The sequence below is a fragment of the Pseudophryne corroboree genome, chromosome 5 (genome assembly GCF_028390025.1).
Source record: "Pseudophryne corroboree isolate aPseCor3 chromosome 5, aPseCor3.hap2, whole genome shotgun sequence".
Lineage (NCBI taxonomy): Eukaryota > Metazoa > Chordata > Amphibia > Anura > Myobatrachidae > Pseudophryne > Pseudophryne corroboree.
In genome coordinates, this window is record NC_086448.1 from 356,222,325 (window position 1) to 356,239,629 (window position 17,305).

Here is a 17,305-nt window from a genome sequence, read left to right on the forward strand (position 1 = left end):
TGCCAACTTGTTCATGGGATGTTGGGAAAAAACACATGTCTACGGCTCTATGGCTTTTAAGGAGAATGTGGTGCTCTACAGACGTTATATTGATGATATTTTAATCATCTGGAACGGTACGGTCGAGTCTTTTAATGAATTTTTAAGCACGCTGGGAAATAATGACATGAATCTGACTTTTACCTCAAATATTAATGCCAAATATGTCGAATATTTGGACCTGATTTTAACGGGGGAGAATGGAGGCGTCACCACTAAGAATTTTATCAAAGAGGTGGATATGAACAGTTATTTGCACTATCGAAGCAACCACCTCCAAAAGTGGAAAAATAACATCCCGGCGTCATAATTCTCTAGAATCAAGAGGAATTGCACGAATCCTAAAGACTGTGAGGATCAGTTGGGGATCTACAGTAAAAGATTCGAAGACAAGGAATACCCGGGTCCCGTTCTGAAGGAAGCACTGGAAAAAACGGGAAATGTGAATAGAGAGGAACTCCTGAGGTACAAACCAAGAGAAGTTAAAAAAGACACTGTTGCGTTCGTTACCACCTACAGTCAACACGAAAGGATCATCAGGAATTCGCTCAAAAACCACTGGAACGTTCTTCTCATGGATCCGGTTCTTAAGGAAGTCCTACCGCCCGAACCCTTACTCATCTTCAAGAAATCCAGGAACCTGAAAGACCACCTTGCACCGAGTCTACTTAAGGAGAAGTCCAACAGGAACACTCCAATGCCGAAATGTGTGGGTTCTTATAAATGTGGGAAATGCAACGTATGCAAATACTTACATCGGAATAGAAAAACCTACAGTGATACGGCAGACAAGAAAGAATATATCATTAAAGAATTCATGAACTGTAACACGACGTCCGTAATATACCTACTGGAGTGCACATGTAAGAAGAAGTACGTGGGTAAGACCAAGAGACCGTTAAAAATGAGGATCCAGGAGCACATAAGGAACATTAAAAATAAAGTGGAGAGCCATACTGTTTCCAGACACTTTACAGCACAACACAACTCCAATCCTGAGGACCTCACGTTCAAAGCGATCGAACACGTGTGTCTGGGAGAAAGAGGTGGTGACCTGGCGAACAAACTCTTGAGAAGGGAGATGTACTGGATATTCCAGCTGCAGACCCTACAACCCATGGGTCTAAACGAAGGTTATGAGATTGCACCTTTTCTATGAGGTGCTATATCGTTTATGTAGTCCTGGGTCCTCCCCTTTTCCACCACTACCTGCTTGTGCACATCCCTACAACATTTCTCTTTCTGTACCTGTTAATAAATAATATATAATACTTAATCTATTTGACTCGAGTGCTGTCCTAGGCGATCGGATTTCTGATGTTACGATGTCTACTTTCATGTACAGTCAAACCACACTGGCACGCCCAATCTCGTCCGATCTTGGAAGCTAAGCAGTGTTTGGGCCTGACCAGTACCAGGGAGGGGGACTGCCTGGGAAGATCAGGTACTGTAAGGAATGTCATAATGACATCAAGCTAATTAGAGACCGACCTGATACCACTGAGTACCAAATAGGCTCACGCTCTGTACGACCCACCGTATAAACATTTAATACGGAGGTCCTTTTCACTATATGTTACCCATCATCACTTTTCTATTATTCAAATCACTTCTATACATGCACCCCTGGTGTGTGGTTCGACCCACATTCTCTATGCAATCCCGTACTATTCACCCGTTCCTAATACCTTTTATTCCACTTATAATTTTGTACCACCAGATGATATCACATAATATCCCTCCCCCCCTCCCCTCCCCCCCCCCTTCCTTATCCACCCCTTCACTTATACAACCTTAATTGCAATGGCATCTGCAGCACCACTATCGATATTTTTGCACATTACGAGCAATCACCAACCTATAATAATGTAATATTGATAAACACCTGTAAATTAGTTTATGAAGAATTATTGGATATGAACCACATTTATATTCTATATCCAATTTGTTTTATTTATTTCAACCATTAGATCCTCATCTCCCTAACCCCTGTATAACAGTGTTCTTATTTGCCTATATAAAACTGACAGGCATGTGTTTTACCATTTTTTTTCTGATTCTTATGTTTATATGGAACGGTTTCTATGGATACCGGCACACCATGTCTTCAGAAACTCCACCAAGATGGCCACCGCATTTATATGGACTATATTGAAATTCCCAACAACAGTATGGCCGCCACAATACTGAAGGTGAAGGACCTCAAAGCTCTAAGCACACAAAGAACTGTCTCCTGTTACAAGAGATGCCGTGGACGCATGCGCAGTACGCGCGGGCCGCCGTCGACGCATGCGCACTGAAAAACCGGAAGTGGGGCGGAAGTATCCAAAGACACGTGACCCGCGATCCCCGTCACCGGAAGTGTGGCGGAAGTGCCGCACTTTGGTGTATATTCACGGATTAAACATCTAAATACGGTTTCTAAGCCTGAAAAACACTCGTTTGTCCATTTATATGAACCTATAGTGATTCCTACTGCCACTGCAATGTTATAAACTGTGTCCTTGACTGTGCTCCAGACTAATTGTTTTTAATCAGGTCACATGACCAAGTGTGACATCACAACCCCTGATCTAGCATATCAGGGCTATAAATAGGCTTGCCATTTCATTAGGTCCCTACCCTCTGAAGAAGTCTGATTGAGACGAAACGCGTTGGGTTCCCTGTAGTGACCCCACTTGCCTATTTTAAAAGCTAAGTCCGAATTCCTTACCTTTTACAAAGTTTTTTATGCTTTTATCCTTACTTGTGAAATTTTCTGTATTTTATTCCACTTATATATTAAAAAACTTGTTTGTTGATTTTATATATTTTTTGGCTCATAAATCTTAGTCTTTTATTATTGTTTTGTCTTAAACAACACCAGTCGCCGATACCCATATCCCCCCATTCTTTATGTATGTATATATATATATATATATACTGTATATATATATATATATATATATATATATATATATATATATAGTATTGTGCTTGTCAAGGGAGCGGGAAAAAAAGATTTGACAGTTCTTAAGTGTCCTTTTTAGGAATTTCTTTCAAACCGAAGATCAAATGGAGACAGAGCTAGGTGGCTCTAGAATAGACCCTAACACCAAATCACCCAACAATACCACTCATTAATTCATATTATTCCAAATGGTTTATTAAAAGGTTTTTTTTGTTTGTTAAAAAGGAATATGACTCTTACATTAATCTTGACATTCATGGGTCAATTGATAACACACGGGACTCGCTGTCCACCCCAGCTAGGGAGGAGCTCCTATGGCAGCTTGTCCACCCACTCACACGGGACACGCTGTCCACCCCAGCTGGGGAGTAGCTCTTATGGCAGCTTGTCCACCCACTATGTTCAAGATTATTACCCAATGTGTTTTGTCAGAAAGACTTCCTCAGGGATGTCTTTAAACATAAACATAAAAACGTACTACATTCACACAATATCCATAATCAGCAATATCTATGATCAGTGAAATAGTTTTAAAAATATGAAAAAAACTATTTCAAAGTTTGGAGTGGTAACATGGTGACTAAAACAAAGCTTATTGGCACAATGTAGATACTCAAAATTAATATCCTTTTAAGGCTCAAATAGGATTTTTTTTCATAGAAAAAGATGACTGTATAAATAGATCTTACAGGAGGATGTTCAAAAATTAAAGATTAACAATTAACGTACTGGTTAACATGATGATTACAACATTATATGTTTCCTACAATCAGAATCCAATGATTACAACTCAGCATTGGTCAATTGTATAATTATCCAATTACTTACTTTCTATATGTAAGAGAAAAACACCATCCTAGTGAATAATTTAGGGGAGGGTTCTCGTGAATAAAAATCTGTAGACACAGGATAATGCATATAGTTTAAACTTCCAATTATTATATTGTTCATTCGAACAATAAATTATATTTACAGTATGTACTTACATTAATTTAAACGTGACAATCAAGGGATCTTAACAATGTGGCCCCTTCAAGAACTCCGGGGGATCCTTAAAGACAATGTAACTACTATATAACATAATGTATTAGTGTTATTACTATTACCTAAATCAAATTAACATTAAATGTTTCAAATAAAATTAAAATTAAGGTGAGAATACTGTAGGTGCATTATTTTAGTGACACTCAATATGTTTAAAAGCTTCAATGCACTTACTTAATGTGCTGTGAACTCCTACAAGTGATCCAAATGCTGTACTGGTTGTAAATGAGCTTTGGAACACAGACTGCTCTTTTATTCCCCTTCACTATTACATCATTTCCTGATGGATGATTAACTACAAACACCTAATTCATCCATATATTCCTAATACTAAATAAAATCCTCTATTAAGGTAGTTTGAAATAAATCTCTGGACATAGCCTTTTTCTTTTTACTAGATTAAGGCTTAGTGATAATAACTACTAATGAGTCAATTAGCTATCAGGAGCGACAGCCGTCGCTTCCTGAATGTGGGCCAAGCTTCTTTTTCAACCCTCCAATTGATCGCCGCTTGTTAGAGCTGTAATGTAGTCCACGGTAAAATGAGGCTTCAGCGCCGCTGCATGTACTTAGCGCATGCACTGAGGTTGTGGAATGCATTGCGCTCCACGTGTGTCACATGACATTTAATGTGCATCGCTGGTTTCCAACTCACCAGCAGCAGAGCGATCTATCTGACGGCGCTGCATACCATTTGCGCATGCGCCGGTCTAAGTCCGTGATGTAGCGATGGACATCGGAAGCCAACCATCAAATGACTTTCAATGCAATGGTAACTAACCATCAAATCCAAAGTATCCGTTGGAAAAAACTATTCATATTATATACGCATGTGCAAAAAACCATTTGCGCATGCGCAGTACCAATTCTGCGAGACTGGCAGGGGGCAGGATTGGGGGCATTGCCTGGAATAGTAACTAATGCTGTTATATGGAATCGCACAGATCTCCTGCAGCGCGGCCGGAGAGGGGGCGGATTTGGACAGAGCGTCTGTCAGCAGTGGGAGGAGTCAGAGGTGGAGCAGCTCACTGCAGGATGTCACAGAAGTGAGTGCCATTTCACTCACTCACCGTTGCCAGAGTCGGACTGGACCACAACAGCACACACAGACATGTGTGACATGCTGGGAGTAGTTGGAGTCTGGAGGACAGTGTCTTCAGATCCTTACTCCCAGCACAAGGTGCTTACTAGTTGGTTAACTTTTCACAACAATGATAGCCTCATGAGCTGTGTAGCTAGCCTGCTGCTGCAGGAATGAGGGATGCACTCTGATTGGTTCTCACTACCTCAGATAGTGTTAGGAATATTTGTGTTTTGTTTTGCCTTGCATTACCTCATTCCTGCCTCTAGGGGTCTCACTTGTTGCCTCAGGTCTGAATGGCAGTTGCACACTGCCTCTGCAGGGTAATTACCTGATTGTGTGCACCTGGAGCCCAACACCCTGCTGCTATTTAACTCCAGCTCACAGGCACTTAGTTGCAGATCATTGCGGTTCCGTATGGAGTGAGACTGGGCTCTCTCCAGTAACCCTGTCCAGATTCTGCCTTATTTGCTTCTTGGAGACTTCCCTGCAGTTTGCTAAAACGCATGTGCCTTGCTTCTGGACTTCTTACCCTGCCAGTTCAACATCTACATTTCTGGACTATTATTTGCAGTTTGTTTCCATTCCTGCCTGATCACTTCATTTTTGGTATGTTATTTTTCCCCTGCTTGATTTAAAACCCGGATTTCTTCATGTTTATTTTGCATCTATGTTTAACCTGAAATATTCCATTTATCGTGTTTTGTTCCATGTAATCAAGCATCCAGTTTATATTTATTTTTACCACCACTTTTTCCACAATAAACTTTACTTAATTTTCACCTGGCTTCAGCTGACATCTTTCCAAGCACGCACACACAGAGAACTCTAGAAATCGTTACAGATAGCCAATCATAGCTTGATTTGTGCCCTGTTGCCTAGCAGCATCCTAGAGAGGGGAGGGATCAGAGCAGGTATGTCTGAGGCAGACAGGGTAACAGAGACAGCCTCCAACGAACTCAAGATGCTCCTGATGCAGACACACAGCAGCCAGGAAGAACCCAGGGATAGTGCAGCTCTCAGGAATTTAAGAAACAGTAAACCATCGGAACACCATCAAATCATTACCATTTGATGGTGACAAACATCGGAATGCCACCATCAAAAGGTAAAAACACTAACATCTAAATAAAAACATCGATGGTTAGCAAACATCAACCATCAGTGTCCTTCCCTACCGTGATGTTATACGTGTTTAATCACGTTTCTAAAAGCCTCCACTGATCTCGGCTTTTAATCCACAGTCTTCCGGGTTTTATATAAGTATGTAATTGATCTTATCTGTATTATTCTTGGTGAACACCAGAGGTTCTACATGGGACAATTACCTTATTTAACACCAATCTTTAGTTTGGTTTCTCTATACTACCATATTAGATTGGCTAAAAAAAAATGTATCTTAAGATATGAATCTATCCTGGAAGAAAGATTCCCAAGATGAATTAATATCTGGACAAAGGTGCTTAATTATATAGTCTTATTTAATTCATGCTTAATATTCTTTTGGCACCCCAACTTCTATAAAGAATATTAAAACAGCCCCTACACCCACTAGATGTTTTTTTGCATAGTGCTCTCAGGGGATTATTTAAAATAAAGGGGTATTCCCATTATTTTCACTGTCTTTTTTACTGGCAGGAATAGGTATAAAATACTTTACTTAAACTGCTCCAATTAGTCTCTCTTCCACAAACTCTCTCTCATGGAACTATCAGAATATCCTTACATTAATAATTTATACAGTTGACCAATGCTTTACAAAATAAGATGGGCACTGATATACACAGTAACACGTTAACTGGTGTTTAACTTATAATAAAGTTATCAACCACTGTTTTACCAAAATGCATACTGATATCAGATAAATGACACAATATCAATACCCTCATTTAACCCATTAGGGGTCAAGGTGTTAAGCCTATATATCCATTATGGAACTCTTTGAAATGTCTGGGCAAACTATGAACCAAACCTTTATTGTTTATGTTTCGAAGATGTTCTTGTATTTGAAGTTTTAAATTCCATTTTGTTTTTCCCACATACTGGAGGTCACAGCTACATGTAATCATATATATTACATATTGAGAATTACAAATAAAAAATTCCTTGTATTCCAATTTTTCAGAGATTTTGTTTATATTTATTGAGGGACGTGTATTAAAATGCTTATAACAAATACACTTATTACAGATGTAACAGCCCGATCTCCTAGCTAGAAAATTGTTCACACTTGCCGTTGCTGAATTTCAATTAATATCCTCGGAAACGCAGTTCACTGGGGGCTAATATGCTCATAAGGTTCTTTGCTTTTCTATACGTTATTGTTGGCTTCACCGGAAGTTGTAGTCCCAAAATGGGATCTTTCAATAAAACTCCCCATTTTTTTCCCAAGTGTCTTTTTGATCTTATTATTCTCTTTATTAAATTGGGTGATAAATGGATTGCCCTTTTTGATATCTGTCTCCTTTTTTGGTTTTGCCAGTAGTAAATTTGATCTTTTTTGTTAAAGGCTCGTACTAGGGCTTTCTTTAATTCATTATGATTATATCCTCTTTCTATGAATCTGTTAAAAACTTTTTCGGACTGGTCCCAAACCTTTTCAGTACTGTTACAATTTTTGTGAATTCTTAAAAACTGTGCAAATGGAACGTTATTCTTCCAGCTCAATAGGTGGCAACTGTCAGCTGGGATAAAGCTAATTGCATCTGTTTCCTTAAAGAAAATTGATGGAACAATTTTGCCATTATTGTAGCCCTCCAGTTTCAGATCTAGATAATCGATATTGTTCCTATGATTTTTATAGGTAAATTTTAGGTTATAGTCATTAGTGTTAATATGACTCAAGAACTGCTCGATACTATTGCTGTTACCTTTCCATATCAGTATTAAATCATCGATGTAACATCGATAATACTTAATGTTGAGATTCTCAAACATGGAACTATAAATAAATTCATCTTCCCAGTTTCCCATTAAGATATTTGCATAGGCTGGGGTGAATTTCATTCCCATCGCAGTCCCTTGTTTTTGGAGAAAACTTGTTTTCAAATTTAATAATGTTATGAGTTAATATAAACTCAATACTTTCTAATAAGAAAGTTCTCATGTCATGGGAGATTTTTTTTATCTTCATTTAGCACCTTTTCAACTGCTTTTAAACCTTTGTTATGGGGAAATGAAGAATATAATGCTTGGACATCTATAAACAACCAGACAGTGGGGTCCCAGTTGGACCCTTGCAGATCCATTAACAGGAACATTTAATTTTTTAGGCATGATTTTAAACCCCTTGCATAGTTTTGTAAATTCAAATCCACATAATGGGATAGATTAGGTGTAAGGGAATCAATCCCTGAGATAATGGGTCTACCTGAAGGGCATTGTTTATCTTTGTGAATTTTGGGAATATGATAGAATATTGCCAATCTCAGATTTTTAACATTATATATATATATATATATATATATCCACGAGAATCCTGCACTCACATCAAAAACATAACAACAGGGGGGTGCTCCCAGTGGGTGATCACCTGTCCGTGGTGATGCTACATAAATATATTTGAATGTATTGAGCCTTCTGAGTAACGGATTTTTGTGTATTCTTTGTCATGTATATTTCTGTACTTTTTTGTTATTTACATGTATGCTTTATGACACATGCCTTGTATATTTTTATCTGTATTGAATAAGCATGTCTCATATGATATTTAAAGTTGTATTGTTTATCTAGATTGGAGATTTATTTAGCTGTAATAAGCACTCCAAGTATGTGTATACATACATATATGTATCTTGTTATGTGTACTGTTACTTGACAGATGTTTTGTATATGGTCTCCCAGGTCTCTGCACTTATACTGCTTTTTTTGCAGTTTATTTAATTTTTATGCATTGTATATACCCCTTGTGATGTTTCCTGTATTGAGCCACTTGGTAGAATTGATGGGTTTATTTTACCCACTGACGTTACACCTGATTAGTGGTGGTTACATTTATTGAGTATCCAGTATATGTTTCTGTGTTACCCCTTATGTCCATCATCAGCGCTGGGTTGCCAAGTTACCCCTCTCTATGATGTATGTTTACATCACATGGTTCCCCTGGCACACCTCGAGCGGCGCCTGGAATGCACACTGCATCCCACTTCCGATAGTTGGAAGGCATGCTGCTTCCAGTCATGGAGGCAAGCAGCGTTCAACTGTATATATAGATGGTATTTTTCTCTCTGTGGATTGGGGAGCCATCTATGGGATGAATGGTTCTGTCCTGGCCGGCTTTTGTTGAATGCCATTTTATGTGTAGGCTGTGGTGTGATTGGAGGTAATTTTTTCTGGTCGCACCCTGCACTTCTGGTGGTCGGGTACATAAGGCTGTGATGACTTTGGGTCCCTAGCGTGGCTCCATTCGGTACCAGAGGTTCACACATTTGAGTATAGTGAGTATACACTGGCACTGTAATTGTTGTTATATTGGTTTTAATTTTCTTTATGCTTTATTGTCTTAGCCAGTGCATATTGAGATTGCAGCTTGAACATTGATCTGCAGTGAGACACGTGCTGATAATGCTCTTGTGAGGATTCCCTTTCTACAGAGATTTGCACTGTTTTTGTGAGGTCAATTTAGTGTTTTACACCTGGCCTTGTGTTACAGTGATTGATTGATTAAAACGAGATGATGGAGTGAAGCCCTTTAATCCTCTCTATTGAAGTGTGAGCCTGCCTGTGATATGTGTAAGTAGTGATATTGTCACTTGGTGTAGTACACTGGTGTCAATGTAGGTGATGTGTTTCTCTACTATCTTTTCACATGTGTCTCAGGGTTTCCTGAATATCTGGTTCTTCGCACCTGAGGTATATGGTCCTAAACAGTGACTTTTTGACTCTGTTGGTCTTTTGGATATTATTATTTATTTATATTTTTGTTATTTCTATATGATGATATTTATCTGTAGTGCTCAGGGGCCTGGGAGACTGAATGTGTCCCTTTCATGTATGTTTCTCTGTAGCCCTTCTTTGGATGTACTTTGAACTTGTCGTCTTATTGGCTGGTCTAGATAAAGATCCAGGGAATTGGATCAAAACGTCGACTACTATATGCCTGAAATTTGACTGAATTAAACTTTTATCCTATTTACGTTGAAGACTGTGTTATTGGAGAGTGCACCCCAATCTGACTGGATACTGCTTATATTTATGTGGCATCACCATGGACAGGTGATCACCCACTAGGAGCATACCCCCATTGTTATTTTTCCGATGTGAGTGCAGGATTCTCGCGGATATATTGTATGGTGTTGTTCTATACTCCATATTTTCTGACACCCATCCTACAAATGTTATATATCAATTTGAGGAACTTGTAAGGGACACCAATTGCACAATCCATCTATGTTGATATAACAGAACTTGTCTATGTTTATATTTGTAATTGTTTTTGTCTTTATTTTTTATTATTTATTTGCATTTTTGTGTGGTTGGGAATGGCACAAAGTGGCTCTTGCCTTTTTGATGAAGCTCTACTATCTCAAGCTGAACAGGGAACAATGGGGCAGATGTATTAACCTGGAGAAAGCATAAGGAAGTGATAAACCAGTGATATGTGCAAGGTGATAAAGGCACCAGCCAATCAGATCCTAACTGTTAATTTACATATTGGAGCTGATTGGCTGGTGCCTTTATCACCTTGCACATATCACTGGTTTATCACTTCCTTATGCCTTCTCCAGGTTAATACATCTGCCCCTATTTCCTTTATGGATGAGGAAATAGAAAAAGTTTTATTTGACAAATTAGATTTTGATACTATACCCGCCGAGACATCGGCTGATGTCTTTTACAGAATATTGAAACTCAAGCGCCATGAGGTGGATTTACAACTTCATGGACAATGCCTCTGCGAGTACCACCAATGCAAATTAATACCTAGGGGGTTTCGGGTCAATAATATTCGAACACTAGGGAGAAACAACCCTGTTTTGTGTAGTAGGTGGTGTGGGGTCCTTAATAAGTGCTCGCTAGATCTGTTAATTCTTGTTATTGAAGAGGCAGGGACTGAGTTGAAGAAAGTGAAAAGTGAAATAGAACTATTAGAGACCACCTCTGTTCCTTTATTATGAGAGAACAAGAGTACTAACTGGCTGGATAGGCTTCAATCCCAGATTGATGTATATCGTAGGGAATTAACCTCCTTCAAGAGAAAGAAATTGGCTACTGTTTCTACTGATTACCAAAATCATACTGTCTACCGGTGGTTGCTGGGGAACAGCAATCCCCTGCAAGGTGACTGTAGTGGTCGTTTCTCTAGGAGATGCAGACAGGCCCCATTCCCACGTGAATTTGTATCATTGATATCCACGTCAGACACTGACCAATCTGACACTCACCATAGGGGTACACATTTTTTAGATCCCAGTTCGGATCCGGTAGGTATTCCACCTTCGAGTGGAAACCTAAGAAACATTGACCACATACGAGGTGAGGTGGTTTCAAAAAGAAGGGGGTGCAGGAAACAAATTTTAACACCATCTTCAACATCTCCAGTATGACCCTTGACCAATCTGAATTGAGCCTTCTGGATAAAGGCCTTTCATTTGTTCCCACGTTCCATCACCAGTCTTTTCAGGGCACCGTCGAGCAATATAAATTTGGGAGGAATCTCTGTTTGAAGGAATATTTTACTGATAAAGGTAACATGGAGAGTAAGAAACCTTTTAAAAGAGCATTTAATTCGACCCCAGTTCTAACAATCCCTGTTTGAAGACCTTTCTTAGGCTTGTAAATAAAGATATACGTACATTTTCTCCTCCCCGTCTGTTTGATAATTTAACAGTGGATGAGAGAGCAGCCTTGATCCGATTACGAGCTAATACCTCCCCTGTTATATGGCCGGCAGACAAGGGCGGAGCCATTGTCATCCAGGATTGGACTGACTACAATGCGGAAATTAATCGACAGTTAGCTGTTTCCAATACTTTTCAGAAGGTTGATAGGAATCCCATTCCATCGATTAAGAACAATATTGATAAATGCCTAAAGTGTTAGGCGCGGCGGTCTTCGGCCGTGCCCTGACTGAGCAGCGGTCACGGCCGCCGCGCCTCTCTCCTTCCCTGTTCCCCGCACGGCGCCTAGCAACGCCAGGACGCCGTGCGCACGATAGCCGCCGGGTCCCTGGCAACGCAGGACGCCGTGCGTGCAGGGCCGCCGGGTGCATAGCAACGGGGACGCCACAGGTGGACCGCGTTCCCCGTTGCTAAGAATAGTTAATTAGGTTGCTCGTGCAGCAGGGCAGCTGCACGGCAACTAGTAATTAGGGTCTGGGGGCTGGTCCTGCTGGCCCTCCTGTTATTGGCCAGCAGGGCCTTTTTATGTGAGCCAGCACACTGCAGCCCCGCCAGTGATAGCTTCTTGTATGCTGTTCCTGCCTTGCAGAACTCTGTTCCTGTCAGCCGTGTTTGGTGGATCTTGCTCCCTGCCCTTTGGTACTTTTGAGGTCCGAAGCCGGTCCTGGGAATCCTTCTAGTCCTTGCGAACCTGTTTGTCATCTGGGGTTCTCGCCCGGTTTCGTGAGTAGCGGCTTCTGCCGCGTGTTGCGGCCTATGCCGCTTAGTGTTTACTTTACTGTGAATTGGTGCATTTGCGGAGGTTTCCGCTTTCACTGTCCTCCCCGGAACTCGGCGGTGCCATGTAGGGGAGTGGACAGTGGTTTCTTTGTAGTTCTTTTACTTTGGCGGTGTGCCGCACATACGTTTAGTTTTTAGGTAGTTTATAGCCCCTAGCGTGGTTGTTTCAGTTAGAGGTCCCCTTGTTATTACCCTGTCTCAGTTCACGCCTTGTCTCTCTTTAAGACCTGAGGGGGCATCGGAGTTGGGCAGACCTAATCCGCCCTTCAAACGCGGCTGCCATGGGCCCAAGAAACCATAGTCGTTCAGGCGTGAATTGATAACACGGTTAAGACAATGGAGGTAGGGTGCTAGGGGCTATTTCCTTCCCATTTCCCAATCCCAGCATTCCGTCTTGGTGCTCAGGACTCACTACATAAGATCTCCCCTGTCCTGAGCATCAGGATCGTAACATAAAGAGAGGTCTTGAAAGCAGTTGGATTGATGAGGACACCTTTGAATTCCTGAAATTTGAGGACCCTAGATGCCCGGTTATGTATATGCTCCCCAAGATTCATAAGTCCTTATTTAAACCACCTGGTTGACCAATAATAGCCGCTGAGGGCTCACTCTTACAACCTGTGGCCCAAAACATTGATTATATTTTGCAACCATATGTTTCCAAGAGCAATAGTTATATTCGTGATACAGGGGACTTTTTATTACAATTAATAAATATTTTATTACAATACAGTATATGTTTCTGTTTTACCCCTTACGTCCGAAAAGTTAGAAAATGGTTGTGGGGGAAACTGCACAGATTAGAAAATTGTAGTGAATAAGTGATAATCGTCATCTGAAATAACTGATAGAAATCAATAAAATTACTTCATAATTAGGTAACCATGCACCTGGAGACTTTTTATTGTCTATATGGTGTATATAGGTTAACCAGCAGTGGTACTCCCCTGAGTCAAAGATGTATTAGTGTAAACACAAAAAGAACAGAAAGACAGTAGACTCTTGTTGGGGAGCACTCTGTATCAGACGCACAAATGTGTATCATAAAAATCTGTTCAGATCATAAGAATTTTTATTGAAATATTATTAATAATATGGAGTTCCAATTTTGCCAGTGTGTGCAAATTAATAAAAGATAAATTAAATATATAGTAAAAAGCCTAGGCTATGATAAACACTCTGCCGGATTCCTCGTGCTGTAATTGGTGTAATACCAGAGTATACTCAATAAACTGGTATCTTTATATAGGAAAAAATATATTTGTATGACCATCATTTGCTCTGCATAAGAAACTTTACAAAAAGGTTATTGCAGGAAGTTGATTCATAGGTCATAAATCCGAAGGAAAATATCTCATTGGTCTATAGTGTTCCCTGTTGATGACAAGTGGATCTAGTATGCAGCAATAAGTTGCAGTACCAGGGTGTTCCAAGGTGGTCTTCCCATCCGAGTACTGACCCGGCCCTCCACTGCTTGGCTTCCAAGGTCAGATGAAATTGGGCATCTTCAGTGGGATATGCCCACAAAATACTGCACTTAGCCCTCTCGTCTGAATAAGCAGTGATAACACCCCGATAATTGGTAAAAAGGTGAAAATATGTTGTCACTCGATTTTAACAATCAAAAAAGGGGAGAAATGGAGGGGATCCACTTAAGAGAAAAAACAATTGGTGTAGTAATTACAAACAGGAAGGCATCTTCACAAATATACTTATAATCACATTTGAAAGTGCAGGGGGTATTAATATATACCCTACACAGATGGTGAAGAATCACAATGGAATAAGTCCATCAGTTTGGAGTCATCAATATTGAATACCACAAAAGTATTATGAATCATATGTAGAATTTCCATATAGCTGGAGTTAATGCAATCTTCCGGTCAATACTAGAAACAGCAATTCATATGCCAAAAAATAACTCATATACAGCTATAGCTGGAATTAATGCAATCTTCCAGTCAATGCTAGAAACAGCAATTCATACGCCAAAATATTACTCATATACAGCTATAGCTGGAATTAATGCAATCTTCCAGTCAATGCTAGAAACAGCAATTCATGTGCCAAAAATTACTCATATACAGCCCCTTATACATTCCTCAGATGGAGATGCAATAATACAGCCGGTGTCGATAGTAAGCAGAGAAAGTGTTGATGCACTTGAAAACTTTTAATAGTCCCTGTGTGTACTGATAGTGTCTTACTACTGCTTTTCTCCCATCTTGCCCATCGGTATAGGATGGGGAACGAGAGAATAAGACCCAACACGACAGGTTTGAAAAAAGATATAGTGGAGCTGTCAAGTATGTGATGATAGACGTAAATGGCCTTGTTACTACTGCGTTGCAAGGCACATATAGCGTGAAATCACACAGCATACGGCATGCTCTGAAAAGTATAATACATACAGGTTTTGGAAATATTGTGCATTTTAAAAGTAACACTTTCAATTGCAGGATAGGTTATCTAGTAATATAATTAAGTTGTGATATGTTCTCCTTCAAAGTAAGTATATATGTGTGCAGATAGATCTTTAATCAATTCTATTGGCTATCACATATCACTTTGCAAGCATACTTTTCCCTATTGCAGAGACTGCAACACCATTTGCATAATGGTGTGTTGAGCACAGCAAGGAGAATCAGCTGCACAATGTGCACTCTTTGCTTGCGGCAAAACAGTATGTGTAAACAAATTATGGAGACACAAATACAGTATATCACATTTGTATATATGATACCGAAATCCTAAGCCCTTATCTATCTGACCAAAGTGTGCCGCTGTATCTGTTCCCAGCAAGGGACACCAGCGGTGCGGCCCTGGACACTGTAGTGATACCAATGTGCCAGAAAGAAGGGGTCCGGCACTGCGGCAATGGTGTCCTTGCTGTCCCGCTGCGCCTGGCCGGAGAGGAGCTCCGGGGTCGTGAGGCAGTGGCTGCAGGGTGAGTCCCGGGGATCCCGGAAGTCTGACTTGGAATTATTCTGTGCGTGGAGTGCCGCTTCAGATGGGTTTTTTATATATATATATATATATATATATATACATACATAGTATATATATATATATATATATATATATATATATATAAAGGTGTAGGGGATGTGAGCCAAATCGAAGAAACCCCTAAAAATGGCCAAATTCAAAGAGAAGACCGGAGAGGATTTAGAAATAGATATCCCTCCTATCGGGGCCGTCAAAGAAACCGGTATATGTCCTCCTATTATAAGTCCTATCAAGACAATCATACATATAGGAGTAGATATAACACAGATAGGTCACCGACTCCAGATAGAAATCAGAAAGGCCATTTTTTAGGGGTTTATTCTATTTGGCTGATTAGAACTCACATCAGAATCATCTGGTTGGGGATTCATCCTTTCTAAAATTAAGTAGAGACCACCTGATTGTATTCCTCAAACCAACATAAAAACAACATGTGTTAATATGATTGCTGTATGTAATCCTGAAAAAAGGCTTTTATATATTTGCGTCAATGACGTATGTGACAATGTTATGAATTCCATGGTTCATTTTATGCGAATAAAAATTATTTTTATAATATATTGTGAATTTTAAGGCGGTGCAGCTCCCATGAGAATCCCCTACACCATTTTATTTCAATTTCAATATCTTTTCTGACAGAAGGTATTTCTCAGTGGTGTAGCTTGAGGTACAGCACATTACAGGGTTTAAATTTGGTGTTAACAATATATATGTGCTCACGTGTACCTCATCATTTGTGGTATACGTGATCACATGCCCATGTGGGCTGTATTATGTTGTCCAGACCTCCCGTAAGTTTAGGGAGCGTATGGCCTTGCATAAGTCGGCTATCCATTTGTCTACCGAGGGTAAGGCTGTGGATCAGCCGGTGGCCCGTCACTTTAGGATGATGGGTCACACATTATCTGATTTGAAATACTTTATGATCGATCATGTGCGGGAATCTCCCCGCGGGGGTGATCGGATCAAAGCTTTGTGCGTGTTGGAATCAAGATGGATTATCCGTCTGGGTACGATGGTACCTGACGGTTTGAATGATAAAATTAATTGGAATAGTTTAAGATGACTTAGCTCCAGATGCTCCAGGGTGTATTGGATTATAGATGAGGGTATGGATTAATTGCTGTGCATAAAGGGCCTAGATAGTCTAATGTAGCTGTGGTTAGGTAGGTATGGTTAGTATAGTGTCTCCCTGTTGTATAGATATACAGTATAGGGAACATCAAGCTATTATACACTAATGTTCATCAGCTGCTGCTTATATATGTTTTTAGGCTTTTTATTGATGTAATTTGTGTGTTTTGTTTACCCCCAGCAGTTCCCCCACGGATGGCGCTGACTGAGAACACTGGCACCGGGCTTGCTGTGCTGGAACGCAAGCCGACGGTTGCTTGGCAACCGCTTCCTGCATGAATCCGGAAGTGAGGCTCCGGCGGTGGATCAGCGGCTGCAGCTGTGGACACGGACGCTGGCAGGAGACAAGATTCGGTAACAGGTATTTAAATGTTTTATGTGTGTCTGTTTGTTATGTATCAGTGTATCCTGACGAAGGGGCTGAGGCCC

General features: G+C 40.2%; 1 pseudogene; it reads left to right on the forward strand.

Moving 5' to 3' along the window:
• Nucleotides 1–1,376: 1,376 nt before the first annotated feature.
• On the forward strand, nucleotides 1,377–1,495 carry LOC134930223 (5S ribosomal RNA; annotated as a pseudogene).
• Nucleotides 1,496–17,305: the final 15,810 nt, after the last annotated feature.